Source organism: Amblyomma maculatum, chromosome 1, assembly GCF_055883805.1.
Source record: "Amblyomma maculatum isolate TAMU_Amacu chromosome 1, ASM5588380v1, whole genome shotgun sequence".
NCBI classification, from domain to species: Eukaryota; Metazoa; Arthropoda; class Arachnida; order Ixodida; family Ixodidae; genus Amblyomma; species Amblyomma maculatum.
The window spans coordinates 381,452,932-381,480,413 of NC_139344.1; the positions used below are offsets into that span (position 1 = coordinate 381,452,932).

Genomic DNA, 27,482 nt, shown 5'->3' on the forward strand with positions numbered 1-27,482 from the left:
TCCGACGGAATTTCACATAGCCCTAAAGCGCTTTGCCTATCTCCCCCCCCCCCCCCCCTCCCCCGCAGCTCATCTGGCTCGCCTTTTGCTGCCTTAGCAATCAAAATGCCCTTATACTTTCGTGGCGTCTAGAATCGGCTGTGTGTATGTGAGGTTGGCAGACAGCCAAAGAGGAGTGGCGGGTCGGAACCTAACTTCAGCTTTCTTTTCTTGACGTTCGCAGACAGTCATGAATGAGTTAAAACCACGGCAAGCCGTGTATGACCATTTTTAATTAAGCTTCCGCTCTGTAAACTAGACTCGGGCTAACCTTAGTGCAATCTGGCTTAGCGACATAACACAACCAAGCACAACAAAGGTTTCGTTTGCACAACCGGGCTTAGTCGAGCTAAGCCATAGCCAGTTTTCCCCTGAGTCATGGATCTGTGTTGCTTGTCGGAAGCGCAAGCAAGAGGCGGCCTGCGTTAATGAGTCTCTGCGGCGTATCCCATTGCAACACTATAGAAAGATCACAGACGCCGGAAACGTACAATGTATCTCTAGATTAGCACGAACGGTAACCGCGACTGCTACATCAGCAATTACGTATGGCTGTTGCTTCATCCGCCTATACTTTGGTGTAATTTCCGACCCGGGCGTCTTGCTCGCGACTTACATGCCACGATGGGGCAACGGAGAAAATGCCGACGAACGTCGAGTCAGTGCTCGAGAGAGCGGCAGAGGGAACTCGGATTGAGATAGACTTCGTATTCTGGATTTTTTCTCGGTGGTTTTCTCATGTTAACAAGCACTCCAGTACAGGAAAGCAATTTGAAGAGTCGGTCACATGATATCGTTTTTTCCTTCCGTGGCTGGACGAAGCGGTAAGTCCTCAGGCGGTTCAGCTTGTGTATAAAGATGATTTATCGTGTGGTAGGATGATTAGCCCTGGTTTCACGCGGTTTATCTTATCTTGCGTTTCCATAGTTTGGCTTGATTGAAACAGGCTTATCTCGGCTGAAATTTCTATAGTTTGTAAGTTGCGTAAGTTAGCAGGAGCAACATAGATAGAAAGCCCCATTATAAGCAAGCTCACGAACGTGCCTGCATTGCTTGGGAACAGCAGGTCGCACTTGTAGTTACAAGAATTCCAATGAGTTGTACTCCCATTTCTAAAGCAGTGAAAAAGTTGGCAGCTCTTCCCAATTAGGCCATGGCATGCAGTCTTGTCCCGTCACATAAACCACCAAAACAGACTCAAATGCCGCTGATGCAGGAAACCATGAGGCTTGGGAATCGAGAGCCCTAGTGACTACACACTAACAGCGCCTTCTACTATGTGCTCAGTTACGGGCAGATGGGTGTGGGACGTTGAACGTGGTACGAATTCTAGCGCAACGCAAAAAATGGTGCCAAACCAGTATAATTGGGCAGAGTGGTCTCTAACTGCAAAAGACTAAGTTGCAACCTTCTAACTACATTAAGCCTCCTCTTTTAACTTACCTCGCACACATTAGACGCGAGGCCTGCGGTATCGTTATGTGGATCAGGAGGCGGTGCTCAGCTGCTTGGAAAACACCTGTCGGAGGCGTTTACGAGCTATAACTTCCTTTCTGATGTCACCACTTTGTTTGGCGAATATTGGCAACATTGACAGATATACCTCTCAATGGCGTTGCCACGTTGCACTTCCCTGTTAGACGGGCTGTCAGGCCAAGGCTGTCGTCTCTTGACCGTTCTGTTCGTGCTCGAGCACGGCCAGTCTCAATGCGTGCGCATTGAGACCGGCCGTGGCTCGAGATAGCTGCTGCGACGCATGGGAAAGTAGCGTGCTATAAGTGGCCAGCTGTTATTGGGCTTCACACTTGCCAAAGTCGTTTCATTTGCTAATATTTCCCTGCTACGCACTGTTGTATACGATCTCACCAGTTTGTCGTGCGAGAATGCTGAGTGCGTACTCCTCCTCGCTAGCAGCAAGATGACCGCGCACATAAAACACAAGCGCTTTATTCAGGACGACCCGTCTCCGCGTTGCCAAAGGCTCCCTACCTCACCGACCACGTGGCCATATTAGTGGTGACTTTTGTAGCGAAGGCTACATTGGCCTAAAACTTGCGATGTCGCTGTGGCGGTGCTCTAAGGAGGCACAGAAAGACCTTGAGCCGTTGCCTAGCAACCGGCGTAGCTGGCGGACGCCGCCGTTTGGTATGACGTCACACCGCTTGCCTCATCGTTGCGATTGCCTTCGCTTGCTTCGCCAGCTGTGTCGCATGCCTGGTAGCATGTCGGAGGATTGAAAAGGAGAACTCGCGTGCGACGCAACCATAGTTGAGGCGGCAGTATGAACGGCGACAAGTCTGCTAAGCAGAAGGACGCCGGGAATAGACATTGAAACGAGATGAAGAGGAAACGAATCGCCAGGAAACAGACAAACAGCTCTCCGAACGACATGCTAAACGCCATGAATATTCCGCCGCGAGACGGGCACGCTTAACGTCCGATGTCTTGACCGGTAGCAGCAGCGACAGCAGCCGGAGGGAGACCTGAGTACTGCTTTTCTGTAGACGCCCCGATATGAACGATGGAATGCGACCAAGACACTTCAGCAGGTTTAAGAAAGCGAAGAACAACGTGCTGTTCGCCTATAGAATAGGGATAAGAGTGACGCGGCCCGAACGGTGGCACGTCAGGCCGCCAGTGCATTGGATGAGGGGACGCCGTCGCTTAATTCTGGGTCCTCATGCTTCAGCTTTCGCCTCACACTAGTTTTTTTTTCTTTTCGGTGAAGCGGCGTCTTTGTTAACTTGGGAAAAGACAGTGTGCACTATACGGCATCAAGTTGATGTTCTACGTGCGTGTCTCTTACCCCTGCACTTAAACTTTGGTTTATGGAACGCGTGGCACCCTATCTCACCCCATTTGTTCGAGAGCTCAAACACTCAAATATCGGTTGAAGTTGGGAACACTGAGCCGAGATCGGCGCACGCACTCTGCGGCCACCGCGGCGGGATACAAACCCGGGTTCTTCGTTTCAGGAATCAAGTGCTCCAACCACTAAGCCAATGCCGAGGCTGCAGTCCGTCGATTTTATTCTTTGGCGGAATAAGAATGCGGCCTAACCGTCGCCGCCACCACTTAGCCGCATGTTCACGCTTGTAGTCTTTCTCTCAGGGCTGCTGCAGGGCTTTTTTATACAGCCCACTCTTCACGCTTGGTGTGCAAGGCCCCGAAGTGGTCGATACCACATACACCTAAGAAAGGGCACCTTGGCGATAGCACGGCATACTAATGCCTTCATTTGTAGCGGTAATGGCCGGCGCTCTGTGGCGGAATATTTTATCTTACTGGCTGGCCCACTGTGTGCGAGGTTTACTTTTTGTCTTAATTCATTTAATTTTTTTTGGAGAAGCCGCAGACTTCGGCTTGTTTTGGGAATTTCAACCTGAAGGATGTTGATGAAAGTGGCTAACCAGTAATAAAATATACTGGGCGGCTAGAACTCCTTACTGAGTCTGTTGAAGATGGGCCATATAAAAGAAATTATACGGCAGGACTTCTTTCTTTCTTTGCTATGTTATATTGGTCGCAAATAGGGCACACTGATCTGCTCCTAGCAGGATCCTATAACATGGCATTGCGAATATCTATATCTCTTATGCGTATGTGTCTCATATTCACTTGAAGCGGCCCTGAAAAGCCATAATAAAGGTAACAACTATAATGTGCTCCGGATTGATGCTGACAGTTATGACTGTGCGGGCCGGAAACCTCCGATTTAAAAGTTACTACTCTAATATGTGACTAATATTCTGCTAACGTTACACGCGTTCCATTGTGCATAAAAGTCACAGAAAATTTCAATGGTTAGCTCAATAATAAGCATGGATACAACTGGCCTCCATCGTCATTGGTAAAAACATGATGCGTTATTTCTCTATGTGGGAAGTTCCTTGTAGTTGATCTTATTACAGTTACACTACTGATAATATTATACTAAATGCCTCTTGCTGTACGTTCCTTAAAACGTTCACATTGTATACAATTACAGCTGCCGAACATTGCCGCCATCGACTCAGCACTCAATCAGGGCAGAATGAAATGAATTCGCGCTCGATCTATTCCGGTGGCCAAGACCTATATCATTCAAAACGTACAGTATAATGAATATAATGCTGAGTTTGTGCGGGATATGAACCAAATGGTTGGGTGTAGTGTTAAAACATAGGCGTATAGCATTGTAAATGCAGTCTGCTTTGTAAAGCTTGGTTCATGTAGCTGTAGACAAGTAAAAATGTTGAGTAAATGGCAGGCCCTCGTGTTTACGCTACGGAGTTTCATTAGCTAATTTTTTTAGCAATCCTGTTGTGTTTTTGATGCAGATCCCAGCCGGAAAGAACTACAGAAATGTCTCTGATGTTACGACAGAAGTTTTGTGCGGTTTTTGACGGGAAACCTGTTGTGACAACAGAACATTCTGTAGTAGCATCAGAAATTTCTGTAGTCACAACAGAAAAGTGCTACAGAACTACACACAACAGAAATATACTAAAGAAAAACTACAGAACTACAGAAAAATACTACATAACTACAGCAAAATCTTGTGGTTACGACAGAACTAAAGGATAGTTTGTCGTATTTTTGACAAAGTTCTCTAGTTTTTTTCCACTGGGATAGTTTTGACGCCTCATTCAATTCTGGGAAAAACTTGCTGTTTCCTTTCAAGTCATAAAAAAACGAGTACATGGTACGCTGCAGTTAAGTTAGGTAGACTTCTTGTAATTTTCCTGATCATCAATCATTCAAAACCGGAATACCGAAGCCTAAACTGCCGACTCCTCGTTTTCCGTTCGAAGTGCCTGATCAATTGCTTTTCATCTATCCACTTTAGTTGCCGCTACTACGTGCCCGTGGTATAACTGGCTTGAGGACAGTGAGGGACAAAGCCATCATAGTAATTGAGTTTTCAAGGGATCCGCATCGGCGCACCGTATCTTTCTAATTAAAAAAAAAGTGCTTATTTGTTTTTTCCAGTCCAACTTTTTCACTTTTTGGTTCAGATAATACCTCCTTGGTCTCGGTAAATTCATTTCGTCGTTCCGGTTTCAATGAACAGCTCCAAATTTGTGAAATGTTCTTGTAGACGTCAATATTCGGTCCTATATACGAAAACTGAGTATGAACATGATCTAATCAGTCTTTTTGAGGGACGGCCAATTCCATCGATGCTCCCTCCCCCTCCCTCACCCCCTTTCCTAAAGTAAATCATAAAGCGGCGGTGTCTGGGGAATACCACGGTTCCCGAACTTAATTTTGGAATATGACGCACGAGCACCGCCTGTATTGCTCGTAACAGGAGTAGGCAGCTTAATATCTCTCCTTTGTGCTTTTGGTTTTTTCTCTCGGCTGTCTTATTATGCCTTCCTGCTGAAGACAACGAGATTGTTAGTTTTTGTTTATTAAATAAATGTGAGCTATACTGCGCCAGTCGTTTTCAGTCGTTATGCACTTGAAAGTAATATAACAAGCAAAAAAGCGAAAGCTATAGCCGGAAATACAATTTGAAGCAGCCTTACTGTGGGACTCGATATTAGCTTCCTTATGGAGCTTATATTACTTTCTTATGCTTCTTTTTGGCGGTGGTGGTGAAAACTTTATTTCCGTAAAGAGAGAGAGAGAAAAAAAAAGAAAGACATTTCTCAAATGATCAATGGACTTCTTTTCGTTGGCTTCGTGATGCTTCTTTTTCTTTCTCCGTATTTCGTAACGCGCTCTACAAGGCATCAGCCTCTGGTCAGGTGCGCTCAGTGTTTGGTTAACCTAATTTTAAGCAAGTCATTTTTATAACCAACAAGTTTAAGTCCATTCTTACGATCAACCATTCAGAATAAAGCGGAATTACCTAGAATTTACACTTCAGATGGAGCCGGAAACTTTGGAGCGAGCGCTGTATTTAGGGCATCCTTTCTAGCGAACATCTTTTATTTGTTCTCGACGAAGCCAACGACTCCATAGAGGGGCTCGGAAAGGTCATAGGGCAAACAGGTTGCGAGAGGAAAGCCCAGCAATCTGAATATTGCTAGCGCTTTACGTATAGATAGGCAAACGGAATCCTCTCGGATAACCAGCACTGCATTGTGCGCCTACCGACGTGGGAGCGCAGGTTGTAAGGTACAATGAAGTTTTTCTTTTCAAGCTGCCGTCAGAGACGAGACGAAGAGCTGTTTCTCATCTCCCGAAGAAGCCAACTTCAGGCTAAGCAGGTTATTCGGCCAAGTACCCTTTGTGATGCAGATTCGACCTCATTATAGAGTCACCGGCTATCCTCGCGAGCGATTTCTGAGGAAATATGGCATGCTCGTTCAATCATATGCGGCGTATATCTTACGTCTTGGGTACTCACTATACTCAACAAGGAAGATTAAATATTCAGTTAGTTACTTTTATTATGTTTGTGTGTGTGTGCTTTTTTTTTTAAGTAATAAATGACCACTCAACAAATGCCAGTTCTCTAAGTTCACGCCCAAAGTTCGCTATTCTTTACCCCTCGTTGCGCGCCCTATTTAACTTTTGTTGGCGTGAAAATAGGCACAGTTTATTTTTATTAGAATGCTCCTTTTCTACGTTTTTCAATGAAGGAATTCATATGCACGCTCTAATAATGCGTGACTGATCCTCGTTGCAATTGGCAAAATTGTCGACTGGCAAAACTAATTTATTTACAGGGTATGGGAACGTTGTGGAGCGGCCAGTGCATGGTCAGATACTTTTTTTTAATTATTATTCGAAAAGTTTGCCACAAAGTATAAGTTGAGAAAGGGGGAATGTGATGTACGAGATGCAAAATTAAAAGGAGGAGTGGAGTCCAGTTGCACTTAGGTATTTCAAAGGTTGACGGTGTAGTGGTTGTCCATTGTCCACTTCTCGTAATCACAACCACGGTTCCACCGCAGGCCCACCCTCATGAGTAGCTGTTGTGTAACTGGAGCCGATGCTGGACACGACCGCAACAAGTGACGCAAATCACAGATCTCAGGTGTAGTGAGGGTCAGATACTCAGCCAGTGTGCTTCTGCTCTTCAATCTCTTCATCATCATCGCACTGCTTCTGAGCGCAATGTATCAATATAGGCAACAATATGAAGGCTATATACATTATTCACGATCAAAGAATGAACTCTCGTCGGTTAGCGGAAACCCTCCTAATCACTTATTCTTGTTTTTTGACTTCAAACTCTGTTAGGTTGCCGCCTGCAAAACGCTGTTCTCGGAAGCTAGCTGTCAGTTCAAAATTGAGCTTCCCATATTTTACGTGTTTCAGTTTACGAAATTTTATTCCTAAATATGGCTTCAGACGAACAAGGAAACATTTTGAGACCTCAAATGGACTGAATCAAATTTTCATGATATCTAAGTAATGTTAAAAAAAGTTATCTAGTCCGTTAGGCTTGTCATGATGGAAAGCCTAATTCGATGCGCTGAAATAGAAAAAAGAAGCACTATACTTTGTGTGCATTGTCAGTGGATTTATGAACCTCTCACATAAACTTATCCGTCTTTTTATAAACTGTGATTGAGCAGAACATGTTATTCAAACATATTTCTATGAACTGTTTAGTATAATATTACAAAACTAAAGGAAGATTACAGATAACGGTATTAGGGCGGCGTGAAAACAAAATAAAAAGACGTTCAGAACACGAAGTAGGCTGCACGACAAAACACTTCTGCTTTTCCTTTGTTGGATTGTGTATGACCTAAAAAATTATATCACCGCAACTTTTTTGTTCTTGTTGAGGAATTTATTTATTTATTTATTTATTTATTTATTTATTTATTTATTTATTTATTTATTTATTTATTTATTTATTTATTTATTTATTTATTTGTTTATTTATTTATTTATTTATTTATTTATTTATTTATTTATTTATTTATTTATACTGCAATCCCAGGAAGGGATTTTCGCAGGGTGAGCATACAGAAAATAGGTAAGTACAAATATTAAGAAAAAAAAATTACAAAGGCCACAAATTAATAATAAGCAACAAAACACAACAGCAAAAATGAAAGGCTCAATGACGTAACACAACAAAAAACACATCCCAAGCTGTTCAATTGAATATCGTTTCATTGCTAAAAGCATAAACATTTACATGCTGCCGTAGTTTTGGGTATTGCAGTTGCTTCCGGCTAATGTTCGAAGATTTCGAGTTTCCTTAATCCCCAGGTATGCTCAAAACAAGAGGCAATCGAACTCGACTTTGACAAGTAGTACTTTGAAAGGCTGATGCCAGTAGCAATGAGGAACTGAGCCCAGAAAATAAGCACCATAGTAACAGTCAGCATGAGCAAACACAGAAGCGGGGCTTAGGAACGTACTTCCGGCTCCACGTCGGCAGTGTTATTGCCTCGTGGGTGAAAGGGCCACAGGTGTTGACAGGAAGCAAGAAAAGCCTTTCAGGCTCCCGTGTCCCAGGGACGGTCCGCGGCTTAGGGACGCTGAGCCGCATGGCATGTTGGCAAACAAGCACGTTCATTAGCCACGTGCGCATGGCTGCCCTGTGGGATTGGGATGCCTTCCGGACAGAGAAAGGCGTTTACATCCCTTTATCAGGATACTAGTAAAAGATAAGGAGCAGCTGGTACCTGTACTCGTAGTGAGGGTGTTTATGTTAATGCATCGTAAGATATTTTCTTAGAAATACGAGGTGAACTGATTTTCTCCCTAGAAAAATGCCTGTCTTAAGACAGTCATCGCAGTCGTATATCGCGCAAGTGAAAGCATTGTTTCGCTCCAGGGTTCCAAAGAAGAAATAAGAGCGGCACGAAATGTTTGTATAGTAGCACTATAGTCATTTGACGAATGGGTGAGAAATGGTTATATCAACTGCTGGAGAAATAAGTAAGGGCTAAGTAAAGGGAATGGCTGCGAGTTCAAAAGATACAGTCCGAATCAACTCCTTCTAGACCCGCGCTAAGCACTAGTACCAAGGAACAGCTGATAACTTCTGAGTTTTTATTTACAGCCAGCATATGTCACAGAAACAACATTAACTGCTTAGAAGTTTAATAATTCACGAGCACAGCTCGTCCCTACGTTTGATAAATGAGGTTATATCCTTGTAGCGAACGTAATTATTTCCAACTAATTGTCTTTGTTTATACACGAAACTGTTTCAGGAAAGAGAATTCAGATATTTTGTCCATCACAAGTTTCAGATTCCGGTGGCGTCACAGATTTCAGAAAAAACAGTTTTAGACGCTTCGAATAAAAAAGAATGTGTCGTGGCAATAAACATCAACACCATGCCACGTAGTACTATAACACAAGTAGAAAAAAGGGGCTACAGACTACAAATGAATTGAATCATTGCGACGCACAGATACAGGAATTACGGCATTTAGTTTACAAGAAATCAAGCGACTCGTATGACCATGCCCATGAATTAAAACGTGATGTCAGAAATTGTGAGTCTCACTGTGGTGCTTCAATTCTTCTGCGTTAACAGCAGCAGGACAGCAAAACGCAATCTTGGACATCAGAAGACGGTTGACGGCCGCTTACATTACCAATGCGGTTGGCTCTATAACACCACCGGAAACAGATAAGAAATGTAAAAGAATAACATCAAAATTTTTTGGACGTTACGCCGCAAATCGTCTGACACCTATAAGGGCTATGTACTAAACACCTGAAATGGTAAAAAAACGAGGGGCGGCGCTATTTAAAACAAAACCCTTTATTTTACAAACAAATACACCGGTAAGCTGTTCGCTCGTGCATGATGGGTTACTATCATGCACCTGCGTACCTATCAGTGGAAGCGCCAGAAAATGGAGCCATGCTGACTAGAGCCGATAATAGGACGGAACATAGTCTTACTAGGAGCTCGCAAAGAATAATATTACGATCGCGGTTGTGGCTGTGGTTCCGTTTATTAACGTTAGCGGCGGGTTTCGTGATTCACTAGGCGTCCCGACAGTCACGCAAACGAGGTTTTAAACCGGGAAATAAAAGTGTATTCATCCTAGAATGGGTTGGCTATTGTGTACAATGTCTAGGCACCATGCGTTTCTTTTTTTCTTGCTCAGCGCGTGGAACTTTAACAAGACGCGATAACTAATTTTCAGGTCTGTCTTGAACTAGCAGATTTGTCTTGAACCAGGCATAACCAGAATGATGCGTGACTGGTCAAGTCTCACAGACCAGAAAACAACGCTAACTATAACGCTGGATGGATAGTGGTCGGAACACATACTCTCTAGGCCATATTTTGCTCTGACAGCAGGCAAGTATTCTTTCCTGCATGTTTTTGTCGTTGGTTTACTTCACTGCAGGAGAGTGGGAGTGGGGAGATCACCGGATTGCAGTGTGAAAAAGCTGTAAGTGTGCTGGCGCACGAAAGCGGACATATGAGAGAGAGCCGGAGTATAGTTATCAAGGAAGACAACATAAACTACCACAGCCGGAGTGATATCTCAGGCTCGCTGCCTCGTCTTCACATCGACGATCAATAATGAAGGCGGCCCCTTCTTTTCTTCTTCTTCTGTTTCTTTTTTTGTCTTTTATTTTCATTCCAAAAGTCAAAATTGTGACTAAGAGGATTTTTCCAACGGAAAGTTCTTTTGTCTGCTGTTCTTACACCTATTTAAATATACCCGTAGCCCCCTTTTCGGGACGCTTGAAAATTTTTTCTCCTTATTGTCCCGCTACATTTTCTGTCTGTGCTATTCTTAACAATTTGGTGCAAGAGCAGGACATTTTAAAAGTTTTTTCCGAAGATTAGTTAATTCTTATTATTATGTTCATAACAAAACCCTAATAATAATATCATTCCTACCTTTCCTCCCTTCTTTTACGTCTAGGTTTGGGTACTCGTTCATACTTAACCAGCCAAAAGACGAGACACAACAAAGAGGAGGACAGGACAAGGCGCCTGACTTCAATAATACGGGTGTAGTTTACAGCAATGGTAATCAACTCTGCAGGGAGTTGGTTGAAGCATTTTACATTGCTAAAGCCGAGGACAAATGTGTGGCTAAGGCGTCGGCTAGCCTTCATTGTAAGGAATTTGATCTATTAGAAAAGTCGTTAGTTAGGCCTTGACTTTGAATTGGCTTTGAATTTTCTTCTTCATCTTCTTCCCAATGTCTTGCCATTCCACCGGTTGGGTTGTGCGCGAGCTTTTCGGAAGGAGTCTTCGTTATTTTCTTCTGATCAATAAACATTCAGTTGATAGTCCAGCCTTGTCCTGTCCTGCTCTTTGCTGTGTCTCGTCTTTTGGCTGGTTAAGTATGAACCCATACCAACGTGCCCAGTCGTCAACCTTGGGTGGTGGTGGCGGTGGTAACAACTTTTAATGCCACAATATACAAGGGATCAGTTCAGGCTGGAGCGGCGAGGGGTCCACAGAGAAGTGTGACAGTTAGTGCGCTTTTTTTTTTTTTTGCTTGTAAACCAATTTAAAATGCCGCTGATATCTGCTCTGCTGCGTCTGATTCTGCATGCTGTGTGGTGCGGCGTTGTAGAAAGCAGCAAATGAAAGGCGCAGCACCAGCGCCAGGATGGGACACCCGGCGGGGTCAGCTTCACACGTGTTACTCACCTGATGACGTCATCGGTCAGGACAAGACGTGACGTCGTGACGTCACAAGGCAATTACGTAACAGTCTCGGCGTATCCCGCGGAATATCGCGGACACTTCTCGTTGGTGCACGCATGGACGGACACACTGGTGAGTCATGAGCCATTAAATGCTTTCGCCTTAAAATTTTTTGAGCGTTGGGTGGGAGGGCACACTTAAGTTTCTCCTTCGGTGATATGACTTGACAGCGTTAATAGATCCGGTTTTCAACGCACATTGCGGGTCATCATTCGTGTACATGCACTTTACTCGCCTAACCACTAACCTTATTAAAGCACAGAGTCCTAATGCTACCCCATAATGTGAAACTATTCGACATGAAGTTCCGCTTTAACAAAGCCGTACGTTCGCGTCTATATATCTTTCCGCTGCTTTCAATCTTTATTAATATGTATCAACTGGCACAGCTCTCCACTGTACAGATCGTGTCTATGTTGCCCAAGGGCAAAGTGTCCTCACGAGAATCCAAGTGTGCTAGTGGGCTGGAATTCCACCCGAAAGGAGCTGACTGGTGTTAGAGGTGGGGCTCGTGTGCCGCTGGACAGATCCTCGGCCGCATCGACACCCGCTCCATCAAGGAAGAAGTTCCGCAGAGTGAAGGAGTAGGGAGTAGAAGGCAGAAGACTTGTTTATTTACGTTGTTAGGAGGAGTAGAGAAGAACTGGCGATGCCCGAACACACGCACAGTTTTAAAGGGTTCATTTTCCTTGGGATCCCTAGGTGAAGGGCGGACTTGTCGTCGAGTTAGTGTCCTTATCACTCTAATGCCACTCACACTGACACACTTTCACTGTCGCAGACACGCCCTTTCACACAGACTTGGTGGTGAAAAGGAAGCCGTTGTGGTGGTATATATAGCAGTACAGTAGGAGCTCTTTGTTTTCCGGTGTCTCCTCGTCTGGGACTCACCTGCGTCGATCAGTGTCTGCCGGCGTCTTATGGTCTGGGACACACCTGCGTCGAACGGGCCGCCGCGCGCCGTCAGCAAGGGGAATTCGGGAAGCGTAGCCAGCGACGACCTCGTCTGTCACTCCATTGGAACTCTCAGAAGAGATGTCCGCGTGGCCACTTTAGGGTACCGACCCATGTGGGAGACACCGGGAGCACTTGAACCTTTTTTTTTTTTCGATGTCCCCTAGTTGACCGCTGTCGCTGACCGTTGGAACAACCCCGCGTTCCTTTCCGGCTTTCTTTTGTGATGGCCACTCCGAATGGCGTCTCACCGTCGCCGTTCCTGACCGTTCACCTCTTTCGGTCGGGACTTCTTGCCCTGGTGGTCGACAGCGGCAGCTCCCACCCCAACCTGTTGTCGCCATCCTTAACAGCTCCTCCGCGGCCGCGAAAAATCTCGATCGGCTAGTGGTTGCAGTCACTTGCCGAGGAAAGATGGGCTTACGTTCGCTCTGGTGTCCTGTCTTGAAGGAGATTGTCTCCTCAGGCAACAACACCCAAAGCCAATCAACACCAATAAAGGAAAGCATAGGTCGAACGTTCCACACTGCATAGCACTGCCGCGAGCGCAAGCGCTCGGAATCGAGTAAAGATGCACCAGGCTTTTAAATCAAACAAAAAATTCCTGGTTTCTGATCCCTTCAATTTTGCCTGAATTTCGATTCAGAGCCAGCTTCAATGCCCATATGAGGCAACGAAAGGCAAGTCCGGCTGGCTGTATACGAAAAGATGGGTGGGTGTTGTACCAAAATAGAAAATCAAAGCTAAAATGTTTCATCATATCTTCCATCCCCTTACAATCAGAATAATTGAAACAGCCTTCCACTTTTTTTTTTTTTTTTTTTTTTTTTATAAACGTTCACGCTGACCTTGGAGCGCTCACCAAAGAAACATCAATGTTTGAAATTGAGAGGGATCGGAAGTGACAGTCTACTATCGGCAAACTTGCTCCTGAAGCATTGCCGCAAAAACTAAGAAAAGTAATTTTGCAATTGCCAGCCGTGTATGCATGGGAGGGTAACGATTACCGAAAAATTGCAACTAGGACTGGACAACTCTGTGCCTCAAACTGCGCTTAAACTGTCTTTTTACATTTTAGGTCGACACCACTCCGCACACCTCAGTGTATCGCTACATTTTGTAGCTTTGCCATAAGTAACATGTTCGAACCACATCAAAGCAATAGCGCAAAACAAAGTATCATTTCATTCCACGAATCCGCAAGCTGAAGAAAAAAAAAATACAGCTACTTTGAAGCGCTATACGGCGGTGATTAGACAACCTGCCCCGTCGTAAGGATTACTCTTTCAGGCGCACCCACCAGGGTTGCGACCTGTCTCGTTGTACCTCTGTCGAGGCGTGACGAAAGGCATCGCGACAAGTCGCTGCTTGATCGCCGTCCCCTGCGCACTCCCGGTGCCGAAGCAGTGCCGAACAATGAAGCGCAAGTCAGGCGAGTTTCTTGCCTCCCCCGTAGCGTAGGGCTCTTTCCTCGGCAATGCAGCTCCGCACTTGTTGCGGGCAATTATTTCGCGTGGTGAGCCTGCATTTGTCCTTTGAACGGCTTGCCAGTCTACTATTACGTCCGTGCCGCCTATGCCCTCTAGACGTCTCATGCTACTTTACGTGTGGCATCAATGCCTTTATTTTAGGACGGCGACTTCTTACTCCCTCGGAGGTTTTCCGCATTTTCAGGCACTTCGCGCCTTTTGTAGTTTGCAAAAGCGCTTTTCTTTTGACGTTGCTTTGGCTACCGCTTGGACCTCTCGCTAACGTCGCCGGATCACGAACTGCTCTTGTACGTTTCCGAGGCGCCCCTGGAGAAGGGGTTAGCTTTAGTCGTCCGGAATTTCAGCTACTACTGTTACAGGTGGCCGTTTGAGTGACCAATCCTAGAGCTCCAAACTTGGCCTGCTTCCGTTTAGCATTAGCTCTTTCACGTCTAGAATGTTTCGTGTGCGTTTCACCAATAAAATTGGCTTCCTGCGGAGTTTGGCTCATACCGCTTGAATACTCTCCTTCCTTTTCCTATATGGCCTCTCGGCACTCTCACCGTAGCGTCATCGCTCTTGAATCGACTGTACTTCGTCCATTGACGATCCCACTTGCACTTTTCGTTGGCCTGCCTACTCTACTGCTCCTACTTGACAGTCCTCCACACAGTGCTGTTCTGGCCTGCGTAGCTCAGCTACTAATGGCCCCTTGGTGTCAGCATCCGTGTGGCCCGAAATTGGCGCGCTCTCACCGCCTAGTTTCGCGACTGTCTCACACTGGGTAGGAGTTAAGTCTGCCAATTTAGTGCCAATAGAGGACAATTGTCCCTCACTTTTTATGGGCTTAGCGTCTGAACTATCCGTACGCGTCGCCCTATCAGAATTTGCTTTCCTGCGTTTCATGATACGCAGTGTGTACGTTTTCTTTGTGTTTCACAACAACCCCACCCTTTTCATGAGTGGCAGTTAGCACTGCTAACTCGAGATAGGGGCCTCTGTTGTATTCCACCACCGGCAGTGGTGCTATTTTCCCTTCTTGCGACTGCGTGCCTTCCACGTACGCCTCGTGTTTGTTAACTAACTCTTCGGATTCCCACAGGCACTGTGGGTACACTGCTCTCCCGGTTCACGAAAAACGCTCTCACTAGCATCGTAGCTAAGGACATACTCTAGAGAATATACCGAAAAGAGGTTCCCTATCTCAAGCTCACTTTCCTGATGGGCCGTTTGCATGTTTTCCTGTTTCAGGTCGCCTAGATCCCCTGTGTCACAGATAATGTGTTGGCACTGCTCCACACTGCATTGTGCACACTTTCCAAGGTTACGCTCAACTTCGCGACCTGCACATGGGGTCATCACTACTGTTTATTTTCTGTGACCATGCCGATTGGATACTCGCGCTATTTTTTTTTTTTTTTTTTCACGTTATCGCGTTTAACGAACTCAGTCTTGTGTGCCGCTTTACTTCAGACTTGGGTCATACTTTCCCTTTTACCAGCTTTCTCGCCGCTGGACACTTGCATGGGATCCGTTTCCTGTCAACGCGGCGACTCGGCTGCTCAACGATTTCTTTTGTCTCTACCATATCTCTGTGTGGAGTTCGAGTTTTCCTTTTCCATTTGAAACGACTAGGAGCTCTTTTGTTTTTCGCAGCTTTTGAGGTTGGTAACTCGGCGACACTTAGCAGCGGAGCGGGTCTCAGCTGAACAGGGTTTTAATTGTGCTTACCTCTAGCATCGAAGCGCGTCCTGCAATTATGGCTCTCGGTCTTTACTTGGAAGCGCCGCAGTTGAGCCGCAGTCCTTATAGCGTAGTCGTTCATCCCCTCATCTCACAGATCACGACTACTTCCTCGCCCTTGATCTTAGCGGTCTACTTTCTCGCAATTTCCGCTCTCTGAGGTTACAGCTCTACCACTTTGGACTGCCCTTCGCTCTCTAGCTCGGCGTGTAGCCTTTGCCTTTCTTCTTGGTGTTTCGCTAATTTTACTTCCCATTCTTTTTGTTTCATTGCTGCTAACCTGCGCTCTAGCTCCTCTTGATGATGATGATGATGAACTCAGACAAAATGGTACGCTCCTCTTCTTCGGTTGCTAGCCTGCGCTCTAGCTCCTCTTCTTCGGCTTCTAGTCGGCGTTCTTGTTTTTTTCCTACGGTATGATTTAAGGAGTTGCCACTTAAAACTTAATAGCTCCTCATCTCCAATTTTCAAGATAGTTTTACAAATATCAGATTTGGCCACCTGATCGTCAACTTCCGTACCCACCTCCTCACACATCGCCAGCAAATCTGCCTCCGGCCTTCTCATAAGATCCATGGTTGCTGCAATGAGTTTTGACTTTGATGACACACTGTTGTCGTGAGCTTATCCACACGCGTCTCACATAGCAACTTCCCTTAATTCCCAGCAGTTCAAAATAAATAACCCAAATTTGGAAGCCTGGTGAATCTCAAGCTAAGTCCAAGCACTCACCCGCAGAAGCAGTACAGGCCGCATGGTTGATTCCAACTTTGCCACCAGATGTTGGAGGTGGGGCTCGGGTGCCGCTGGACGGATCCTTGGCCGCATCGATGCCCGCTCCACCCAGGAAGAAGTGCCGCTGAGCGAAAGAGTTGGGAGTAGAATGACGAAGACTTTGTTTATTTATATTGTTAGGAGGAGTAGAAAAGAACTGACGATGGCCCAAACACACACACAAAGTTTTAAATGGTATATATATCGTGTTCCCCAGGTTACCTAGGTGAAGGGCGGGCTCGTCGTCGAGGGAGTGTCCTTATTACTCTAATGCCACTCACATTGACACACTTTCACTCTCGTAGACACGCCCCCCTCGAAAGTTTAGACTTGGTGTTGAAGAGAAAGCCATTGTGGTAGTGTAGATGGCAGCACACGAGGAGCTCGGTGTTTGCCAGCGTCTCACCGTCTGGGACACATCTGTGTCGATCAGTGCCTGCCAGCGTCTCATGGTCTGGGACACACCTGTGTCAAACGGGCCGCCGCGCGCCGTGAAGAATAATTGTGGAAGCGTAGCCAGTGACGACCTCGTCTGTCACTCCGTTGGAATTCTCCGAAGAGATTTCCGCATGGCCACTTTAGGGTACTAACCCATGCGTGAGACGTCGGGAGCACTTGAACCTTTTTATTCCAGATCTCCCGTATTTGACCGCTGTCGCAGACCGTTGGAACAACCCCGCGTTCCTTTCCGGCTTTCTTTTGTGATGGCCGCTCCATGTGGCGTTCGCAGTCGACTTTCCTGACCATTCAACTCTTTCGGTCGGGACTTCTTGCCTTGATGATCGAAAGCGGCAATTCCCGCGCCAACCCGTTGTCATCATCTTTAACACTAGGTTGGCAGCCCCTGCTTTATTATGTGATCTCGTGACGTCATAGAGCACGCCTACCAATAAGTTCCCGCCAAGTCTATTTCACTCTACTAGATTCAAAAGCTACTATGGCGATTTTGAATTGGACTGCACAGGGTTGGTTTATTTTTACCACATACTCTACAGTCCCTATGGCGACGCCTCAAAATTTCTGAGAATGGTGGCTCTTAACGCTTTTGCGTAATATTATGGTTGCCTGACAGTTAAACGATATCCAAATAGAGCTTTATTTCTTCCCTTTTTTGTTCTTGCTTTTTTGGTTTCTCTGGTTTACGTTTTTAAAATTTCACCTTGCCTTGCTATCGGGAAAGCAGAATTAACACACAAGCAATTACAAATCATTTACAGACGATCCCGAATGAAGAAATACAAAGCATACAATTATTGTAGAAAAAAATGAAGAAAATTAAATGAAAAGAAATGCATAGCTCAAACCACAGTTTTGATAATACGAGTTAAAGTTTTGATAATAGGGAAGGCTTCTCTCAATGTTCTGGCAGACGAGGCAGATTTTAGGAAAGGCTACATCAGCTTAGCATAAGAATAATTTTAGTGAGGTTATTCGTTGCCATGACGCCCAGATATTGTTCTAACCTCGAATAATAATTCAGATAATAAGGCGCGAAAAAAAAAAGGAATATCATATTATTCATATGTTATTTTCATTCAGTTCAGTCCAGTCGTTCAGACGTGTCCGACTCTTCGTGACCCTATGGACCATATCACGCCACGCTTTCCGGTCTCTCACTATCCTCCTAACATCACATAACTTCCTCTGCAGCGCCACGAGGATGCCATTTAACCATCGCGTTCGCTGCCTACCCCTTCTCCGGTGACCCTCAACCTTTCCCAACATCAAATCTTTCTCCAGCGACTCCCCCCTTCTCATCATAGTATCAAAGTAGCTGAGCTTTGACCCTCCAATGAGCAGTCAGGGTTTATGGTCGACAATATCGACTGATTTGATCTTCTGGCAGTCCAAAAAACTCTCAAGAGTCTCCGCCAGCACGACAATTCAAACGCGTCAATTCTTCGGCGGTCAGCCTTTTTTACAGTCCAACTCTCGCATACATACATCAAAACTGGAAAGACCATAGCACGAGTTATACGGATCTTGGTTAGCAGACTAATGTCTCTGCTCTTAACTAGGTGGTCAAGGCTAGCCATGGCTCTCTTTCCCAGAAGCAGGCGTCAACTAATTTCATGACTGTGGTCTCCTTCCGGGGTAATCTTGGAGCTCAAGAAGAGAAAATCTGTCACAGCTTCCACTTCTTGTCCCTTGATGCTACAGGACTTGATAGGGCAAGACTCCATGATCTTTGTCTTTTTAATGTTCAGTTTAAGCCCAAACTTCTCACTCTCTTCTTGTACGCGCATCAGAGGTCTCTTGAGTTCCACTTCACTTTCTGCCGTTAAAGTGGTATCATCCGCATATCTAAGGTTGTTGATACGTTTTCCAGCAATCTTCACTCCAGCTGAAGACTCGTCCAGACCGGCCTTTCTCATGATGCACTCTGCATATAGGTTAAATAGGCAGGGCGACAGTATGCAGCCTTGCCTCACCCCTTTCTCAATCGGAAACCAATCAGTAAGACCATGCCTAGTTCTGACTGTGGCCTCTTGCCCTTCATAAAGGTTCCTGAGGAGACAGATGAGGTGAATTGGAACTCCCATCTCTTGGAGAGCTTGCCACGATCTACTGTGATCTACGCAGTCAAACGCTTTCGCATAATCAATAAAACAGAGGTAGATGGGGTTCTGGAACACTCTTGCTTTTTCCATGATCCAGCGAAGGCCGGCAATCTGGTCTCTAGTTCATCTGCTCTTGCGAAACCCAGCTTGCACGTCCGGATGCTCCCGATCCACATACTGCTGCAGCCTACCCTGCAGGATTTTTAACATCACCTTGCTAGCATGCGAAATAAGCGCGATCGTGCGGTAGTTGGAACAATCTTTGGCACTGCCTTTCTTTGGAATGGGGATGTAAACTGACCTCCTCCAATCCTGTGGCCACTGCAGGGTTGTCCAAATTTTCTGACATAATGTAAACAGAACGTTAACAGCGTCATGGTTGAGGTTTTGAAGCAACTCAGCTAGAATGCCATCAATTCCGCTAGCTTTGTTCTTAGCAAGGCTGGCTAAGCCCCATTCAAAAAAATGAAAACAAAAAAATAAATGAAAGGAAATGCATAGCTCAAACTACAGTTTTGATAATAGGGAAGACGTCTCAATGTATGGCAGACGCGGCAGATTTCACGAAAGGCTACATCAGCTTAGCATAAGAATCATTTTAGTAGAGGTTATTCGTGGCCATGACGCCCAAATATTGTTCTAACCTCGAATAATGGTTGAGATAAGACGGCGCGAAAAAAAAAGAGATATAATATTATTCAGATGTTATTTTCATACACACTTTCAATAGCAATTAGATCAGTGCTCCAATGACTATACCGAGAAAGAATATATTCAAAATAAATTTCAGAGTCGTATGATCATTACGGCTGGCTACATATGACTGTAAAGCGCAGAATCGTCAGCAACCTTATTTGGACAACTTTAGTATTGCTGGCAAATAGCCCTGCATGTGCAACCTGCGGATGTGTTGATACTATAGGCAATAAGTGTTAGTGAGTGCCCCATGTACAGTGCGGAAAGACAGTGTCTCTGCCATGCGCTGGAACGTCTAGATGGATTCCCACTGATTTAAAACAAAATACTAGGTCCCTCGCCGGGACCGTTGGCGGTGAAGGCCTCCTAGGCACTGCTCCGCTTCATGAAAACTTCGTCCCAGATCGATAGGCTGGGATTTTGCTGTGATGTGACTATACTGACTTCACCCATCCATCTCTTACTCACCACTTTTATACCCACTCACCCCTTTGCCCGAGTTTCTCTTACCTGTTAACCTCACTGCCTTTCCTGCTTCTTCTTTTTTATTTCCTTACAATGCTATTGATATATAAGAAAAAAACAATAACCTTTCCTTCGTCCCTCCTGAGTTTCTACTTTTAATTATTATCAATTTATAACTATTAATCTATCATTCTTTTTTTTCTCACGTTATTCGTTGCTCTTTCTTTTTGCTCTTCCCTTCATTCGCGTCTCTTTCTTTCCGTGTTTCTTTATTTTGCTTACCTTCCGTTTCCTTTCCGTTGATTTTTTTTTATCATGCCGGCAATTTAGAAATTTAGTATAAAAACTAAAGAGATCAAGTGTTTTTGCAATTGGAGAATTTAGCCAGATATTATTGAACGTTGATGAAAGAAATTTTCCTGTTGAATATTTCTTCAATTGAGTGAGCTAAAGTAGTGAAGGAAGATGGAAGAAATAGTATTGATAACGTTTACCTATGGTTCAGTTCTTAGTGAGGAAATACGTCCCACGCGGCAAAATGTAGGCATAGCTGTATTTCGCATTTTCAAGTTTAGGGATGTGCAAAATGTAGGTGTAGTTGTATTTTGTATTTTCAAGTTGTAGGAATGCGCAGTTTATATATAGAGTTAATGATTGGATTATATCCCTATTCTGCAACGATTTAAAAGCGTTTGTTTGTTTTTTAGTTGCGTAACAATGCGAAATATTTTTTGGAAATATGCAGGCATTTTATTTCCACTACTGAAGGGATAAAAACACACTTTAAACTTAAGTTTTTTTCTAAGTTTTTTATCATCAGTCTGAAGCTTTCAATGGTAATTGAAATATGATATACGGGTACAAGTCGAAGGAAGAACGCTTTTGTTTCTTTTGGCTGCTGCATTTAAAAAAGGAAAACGTAATACTACACTTGTGTTCCTGGCCCGCTCAAGCATTGCATAGACAGAGGTGGGTTTTTACATCATATTGCCGACTTCCAGGGCACCAAGCCGCGATGTACTTTTTCAACATGTTCCTCTTTCTATGCGCCATACCCTTCAATATGGGACAAGAATAAATATTTCATCGTTTAGATTTTTTTTTTTCAGGAACGTTATTTCTTCCTCGGCAGTAGACACCACCGCGGCTTCTCGAGCAAACAAAACGCTTTGCCGAGACCTGTCATGCGAAGCTTCCGTTAGAAAATGAACCAGAAACGATTAAAGAAAGTAATATCAGCACACGGTTTAATTTACTTTAGGAATACGGCCGAGAAAGTAGCGCTACTTTCAAGTTTGCTCTTATGCAAACGAGCTCGGAGGTACAAGAAGCCCCGGGGTTCGGGCACATTTCAGAATGGTCTGTTATTCTTAATAGACTCCGCAGGGCGCGTATATACTTCTCGGAACTTTAGAAGCATGAAATAAAAATAGCGGTGCGCAACGCCAACGGACCGGCCTAATACGAAGGAGAACCGAGACTCACGTGCATGCTCCTATCTCTTTTAGAATGCAACGAGTCGTGTTTGCTTTATTTTTTCTGCCTAACTCCTGGCGGTTGCTCCGCTGGTAAGCATAAAAAATGAAGATGATATGGCATATTAAAAATTTTCAGTAGAGAAATACTACGAAATTTTGGCTTTCTGTGGAAGGGACTCGAGAAAAGAAAAAATAGAACAGGTAAAAAATGAAAGAAGCTTCGCGGTTCCTCCCTCTCGTGTATACTGCGGCATGAAGTAAAAGCCCCAAGCGCGTCGTTTTTCTGCCGGCGTTCTTCGGAAAATGAAATGTGGGTATCTGCACGCACACTACACCTCGCGACTACGCATCCTACACCAAGTGCTCTTTGCTTCGTATGTACTCCCCTGACCGCAGATATAAAGCAGAATCACTCGCGCAATGTATAGATCGTTGCCTCTGCAGTGAAGGAAATTCTGCTGCGTTTTATACATGGCCTGCCATTCTTTCATGTGTACGAACGATGCACTCACAGACATTTCCTTTTCGCGTTGCCAATTTGCTTTATCATCATTCGGAATTCGCTGTTTCGCTATTCGCTCTAGGGAGTCCAAACACTGGGATAAAAAGCTAGAATGGAATGAAGTGTGGCAGGACGGAATTCAATATGTTTCCGCGCACTCTGCCTTCTCGGTCAGCTCGACCCGTTGTAATGACGGTCGGGAGGCATTGTCCGGGTGCGCGCGTTTTCCTTACCGCTCAAATATTTATTGGCGCGCGCCGCAGATGCCCATTCGCCGCTGAAACAGCTGGCCAAAGAGGACCTCTGGCCTGCCAGCACCCGTGGATGATGGTAACAGTTGCTTTTTCTGCGTGCTCCCTGCTTTTGTAGTAGGCACTGTCCAGCTTCAGAATGCGCTTCAGTTGCTTTTTCTGCGTGTTCCCTGCTTTTGCAGTCGGCACTGATCAGCCTCAGAATGCGCTTGGAGCAATTTTGTTTTTTGTTAAATTTCAGAAGCCTTGGCGCACTCTTCGCTGACCCGATTATTCTAGTTTCCTTCACTGTTCTTGTTTAGCGATATATATATATATATATATATATATAAAGGCTGGTTCTTCTTGCTAGCCTTGAAGTGGTCTAAATGGACGACGTTTATGATGGAGGGGCTTAGAACCGGTACTTTAAACACGGACGCATGGACACGCACACACACGCGCGCGCGCGCACGCACATGCACGCACACACACACACGCGCGCACGCGCACGCGCACGCACACGCGCACACACACACACACACACACACACACACACACACACACACACACACACACACACACACACACACACACACACACACACACACACACACACACACACACACACACACACACACACACACACACACACACACACACACACACACACACACACACACACACACACACACACACACACACACACACACACACACACACACACACACACACACACACACACACACACACACACACACACACACACACACACACACACACACACACACACACACACACACACACACACACACACACACACACACACACACACACACACACACACACACACATGCGCGCGCGTGAACACTTGAGCGTTGAAATAGGCTGCGTTTTCCGTGAAGATTCTATTTTTTGACCACTTTGATTATATACGTTATTTGGGCGAGCCTGGAGCAAGGAAGGAAATAATAAAACAACGACCTATACATCCTGTATATAAAATGACCCCAAATAATTACACTTAGATAATAGTCAACAGTCTAAAAAGACTGGTAACGCTAGGTGGCTGCTTTACGTACCTTGGTTTTACACTCAGAGAGATCATTGAGGCTTCGGAACGAGCTATCGGTGACACCCAACCGGGCGATAACCGCTGCGCTCTGGTCGCCTGTGGGATGGTATTCGACCCAGGGCAGGTCATTGCAGGTGTGACTTTAGGCCCGAGAGGTTGAAAACGTGAAAAGATTCACCCGCCTTGCGCGTGATTCCCGCTTAAATACTGATACCAGTTTGACGAGAACCACGGTAGAACATGTTCTACTAGGATAACTGCCCTGGTAGGTATTCGAAGTTCTTTATTCACATTTGTGTGACCAGTTGACGTTACGACCATTGGCTGCACGCTACAACCGCAGACTTTGGTAGTAGCATTGCAGTCAGGTGAAGGTTTTAAGCATTGAAGCCAGTCGCATTGCCAGCCCATCACTGCCTCCACTGAGTGCCGATAGACGAATGTACAGCACATGTCGATGTGAAACTGTGCTTAAATGTGCACGCGCAAGTAGCGGGTTTAAAAGGCAGATGTTTGATATGAATACTGCTGGAAGTTATTGAGGCTACTTATAACGCTCGCGTGCTGGTGGATGCTTAAGCCCGGGATGAATTACAAAGCGGATTAAGGTGTATTAACAGCGATTTCTAACGAATATAACTATTATTGCATTGCCACCACTCCAGCGTATGCTGCGAAAAGATTAAAATAACTATAGGACAGCAGCGACCACGGCAGTGTTCCGAAGGTGTCACATCGGTTTCCAGGCGTCATTGAGGGTCGCCTCAATAACGACCATAGAATTGGAGGACCCTGTCAGTTAGGGGCAACAACGATGCGACCATGCGCTTGTGCGAAATGCTGCACTGAAAGGGCGATGAATGCATCTTTCATTCTGGACATGTGCACCCAAGCCCTGCTATTCCCTTTTTATCTCCATAATCAATAGGATTCCCCTATTCTAATTGTCCATAATCAGGACACATTTTGTGTCTTTTTAAAAAAGTGACGGAAAGAACGAAAGCCTAATCATGTACTTTAAAGGTGAAAGTATTGACTAATTTTTAATCCGCCCAGTAATGCCCTAATAAATTATGCTTAATCCGCCATAACGCAACCTAATCCAACTTAATAGACCTCCACATAACCTAATCAGATGTTAATCGATTGCAATCCACTGTAATATAAAAAATCCTTCCTACTAAAACTAAGTCAAACGCAATCCACATTTAGCCCACCACAGCCCTACTCAATCCACCTTAACTCGTCCTAATCACGATTATTCAATATTCTCCTACGTAATATTCTGTTAATCTACATCAATTGACATGAAACAATGTTTAATCTACCGTAATACAACTTCATCACCATCCGAAGTATACCCACTGCAAGGCGAAGGCCTCTCACATATTCCTCCAATTAACCCGGTCCTGTGCTAGCTGCATCCACTTGACCTCTGCGAACGTCTTAAATTCATCCATCCATCGAACTTTCCGCCGCCCCCTGCTACGCTTTCTTTTCCTCGGAATCAACTTAATTCTGCTTTAATCATTATATTTTAATTTATAATCCATTTTGAATGCAACTCAATGCACAAATATCCATTCTTAACTTCATGCAACCTAATGCACTTGTTAGACAACGTTGGACTACGGTTCAATGCCACTGAAATTCGAAAGAATCTATTCTTATTAAAGCGAAAGCTCATGCTGTCGAGGACAAAGTGTGTCCCGCTTTTGAGGCGTTCTGATTGGCCGAGGCGAGATGTGTCCCTGCCATCTGCAATGGCACACTTGAACGCGCGCTAAGGAACGCCACTCTTAAACGCACACTTGCCGTAGAAAGTGTGATACTGCGCCTTACCTTTCCCTTAAACCAATAATAATTATATGTAACACTGCAACGAATGCCGACAAGAGGCTAACGATGGGGGGCAAATTATAGGATAGGAAGGGAAGGCTTTCGCCATTTTCCTCTTAAGAGACATCTAAGAGACAATCTAATTTTTTATTATCTTTCTCAATGTACCGAAATCCGAATTATTTGTTGACATGCTGTCCCGTGGCAGTAGGAGCGTTTTCGAATTTGGCCCCAGTTAATGATTGGTGCTTCAGTGATGGCGTCGAAATCCTGATTGATCAATAGGAGCTTGTTTGAGCCTTTCAGGCAAACAGCGGAATGTCTCGCTGCCAATAAACTATATAAGCTGCTCGCGTTGAAACAATAGCTGCTGCAGGCACTAATACGCCACACTGCAACACAGCGCGACGCCTGATGGCTCATCCGAGGTGACCTTCAGCCCTTTCTCGCAAGCGAGGTCTGTTCCTTTTGTATCCTGCAGCTTTTTGCTCGTGACGCATGGTGTGGCTTAATTCAGGCCATCAGTATAGTTCCCTCTAACCATGATCTCACATGCGACTTCCACACACCATGAAATCTGGATAGACGTAACCGTACTTGCCTCCACTGGATTCGATGTGATGTACCATAACCTACTTAATGCATGAAACTGGACATGACACCGTAGCAGTCCAATACGCTTAGCATGAAATGTATGATAATATTTTGCAGGTGTGGTTTTTATACGTCTTTCTGAATATTGAAATGTGGTTAGAAATCCGGGTCTCTATTAATATTATACACTGTACCTCGGAAATGGTGTGTTAAGCGGGACGAACACCCCTTGACTTTTCCTATATGCAGTCATTTGCCAGAGACCAGTATGATAAAAAATTGAAGGAAGCTTAAGCTCCACTTTTATGATTGTTTGCGACAGCATTCCCGGGCCTGGTTGCGTCTTCTTCTCCTTCACTTCTCATGCTCTTGACACAAACAGCCACGTACTTCTGTTTTGCCTCTGCCGGCCTGGTTCGGTATTCAGCATCTTCGGCCTGCTTATATCGCATTGCCTTAGCCTGCTTCGCAAGATGCCCCGTGTCTTCGGCTGACTCCTAGCGCATTGCGTCAATTTCTTTTCCCCGCATCTCGGTCTTTTTATCTCTTTTATCTCTGTCCCTTCGGCCTCAGACTTAAAGCAAGAGCAGGAGCAGATGGCCATTTACATGGCAGAAGACGACTCATACGAGTGCCCCTCACTTAGTGACAGTACCCTATACAGCACTTGAAGACAGCATCCCATCCTTTTCTTCTTACCTTCTGTTTGCATGGCATATGTACAAGCTTTACAGAAGCGCGTCTACCTCGCTTATGTCATCGCTAGCGCTTGAGCACGAAATGCTGCTTGCGATAAAGCAGTTAGTCACCGTACTCTACTCATTTCAAAATACATAAGGCTAAAGTGGTCCTGGCTTGTATTGTAGCATAATCTAGATTTAATAAGAGCGGGAATACTTCCGTAATGGAATAATATTCAAGAGCATGGTCCGCAAAATTTTTTAAGAGACTATATTCTGCTGCTCAGGGAACTAATGCGTTTCAACTTTTTGTTCATAGCAGTAGAAAGTTGTACCAGAGCATAGAACGAACAAATTCTCAATCGAAATAACATTATGAAAATACCATATATTAGTGATATAATGAGCAGTCTTAGGTTATTATTCTAATCATAAGTTCTCTTTTACAGGTGTGCGACAGCTGCTTCATAAGTTGACAGAAAGAAAACCATAAATTAGTTTGTTTCCATATTACAAAAAACTGTAACGAATGAGTTTGTTCGTTACAACGAAAAAAACAAATGTATTGTTGAGTCAGTACCTGTTTTCCATTTGTCCCCTCAGGCGTTGCTCTTGAAAAGAAGGCCACGTTTGTTGCCACTGGGTTTGTACGATAAGCTCATGTTTCAATATCTGTCATGATTTCCAGAGACTAGTATGAAAAGAGAACCGCAGCTTGAATTTTTATTAAATTCGCTGCACAGTTCATGGACGCTATAGAATTCTGACGGCGAAGCCAAGT

General features: G+C 44.8%; 2 long non-coding RNA genes across 2 annotated transcripts in view; both read left to right on the forward strand.

Annotated features, from left to right (window-relative positions):
- LOC146208365 (uncharacterized) overlaps positions 1-27,482 on the forward strand; it is a 590,053-nt gene that overhangs the window by 546,936 nt on the left and 15,635 nt on the right. The gene's annotated exons all lie outside the window — the stretch shown is intronic.
- LOC146208371 (uncharacterized) lies at positions 694-27,272 on the forward strand. The gene is made up of 3 exons (XR_014703377.1): positions 694-863; positions 22,547-22,613; positions 27,151-27,272. It is a non-coding gene; the product is annotated as an uncharacterized LOC146208371 (long non-coding RNA).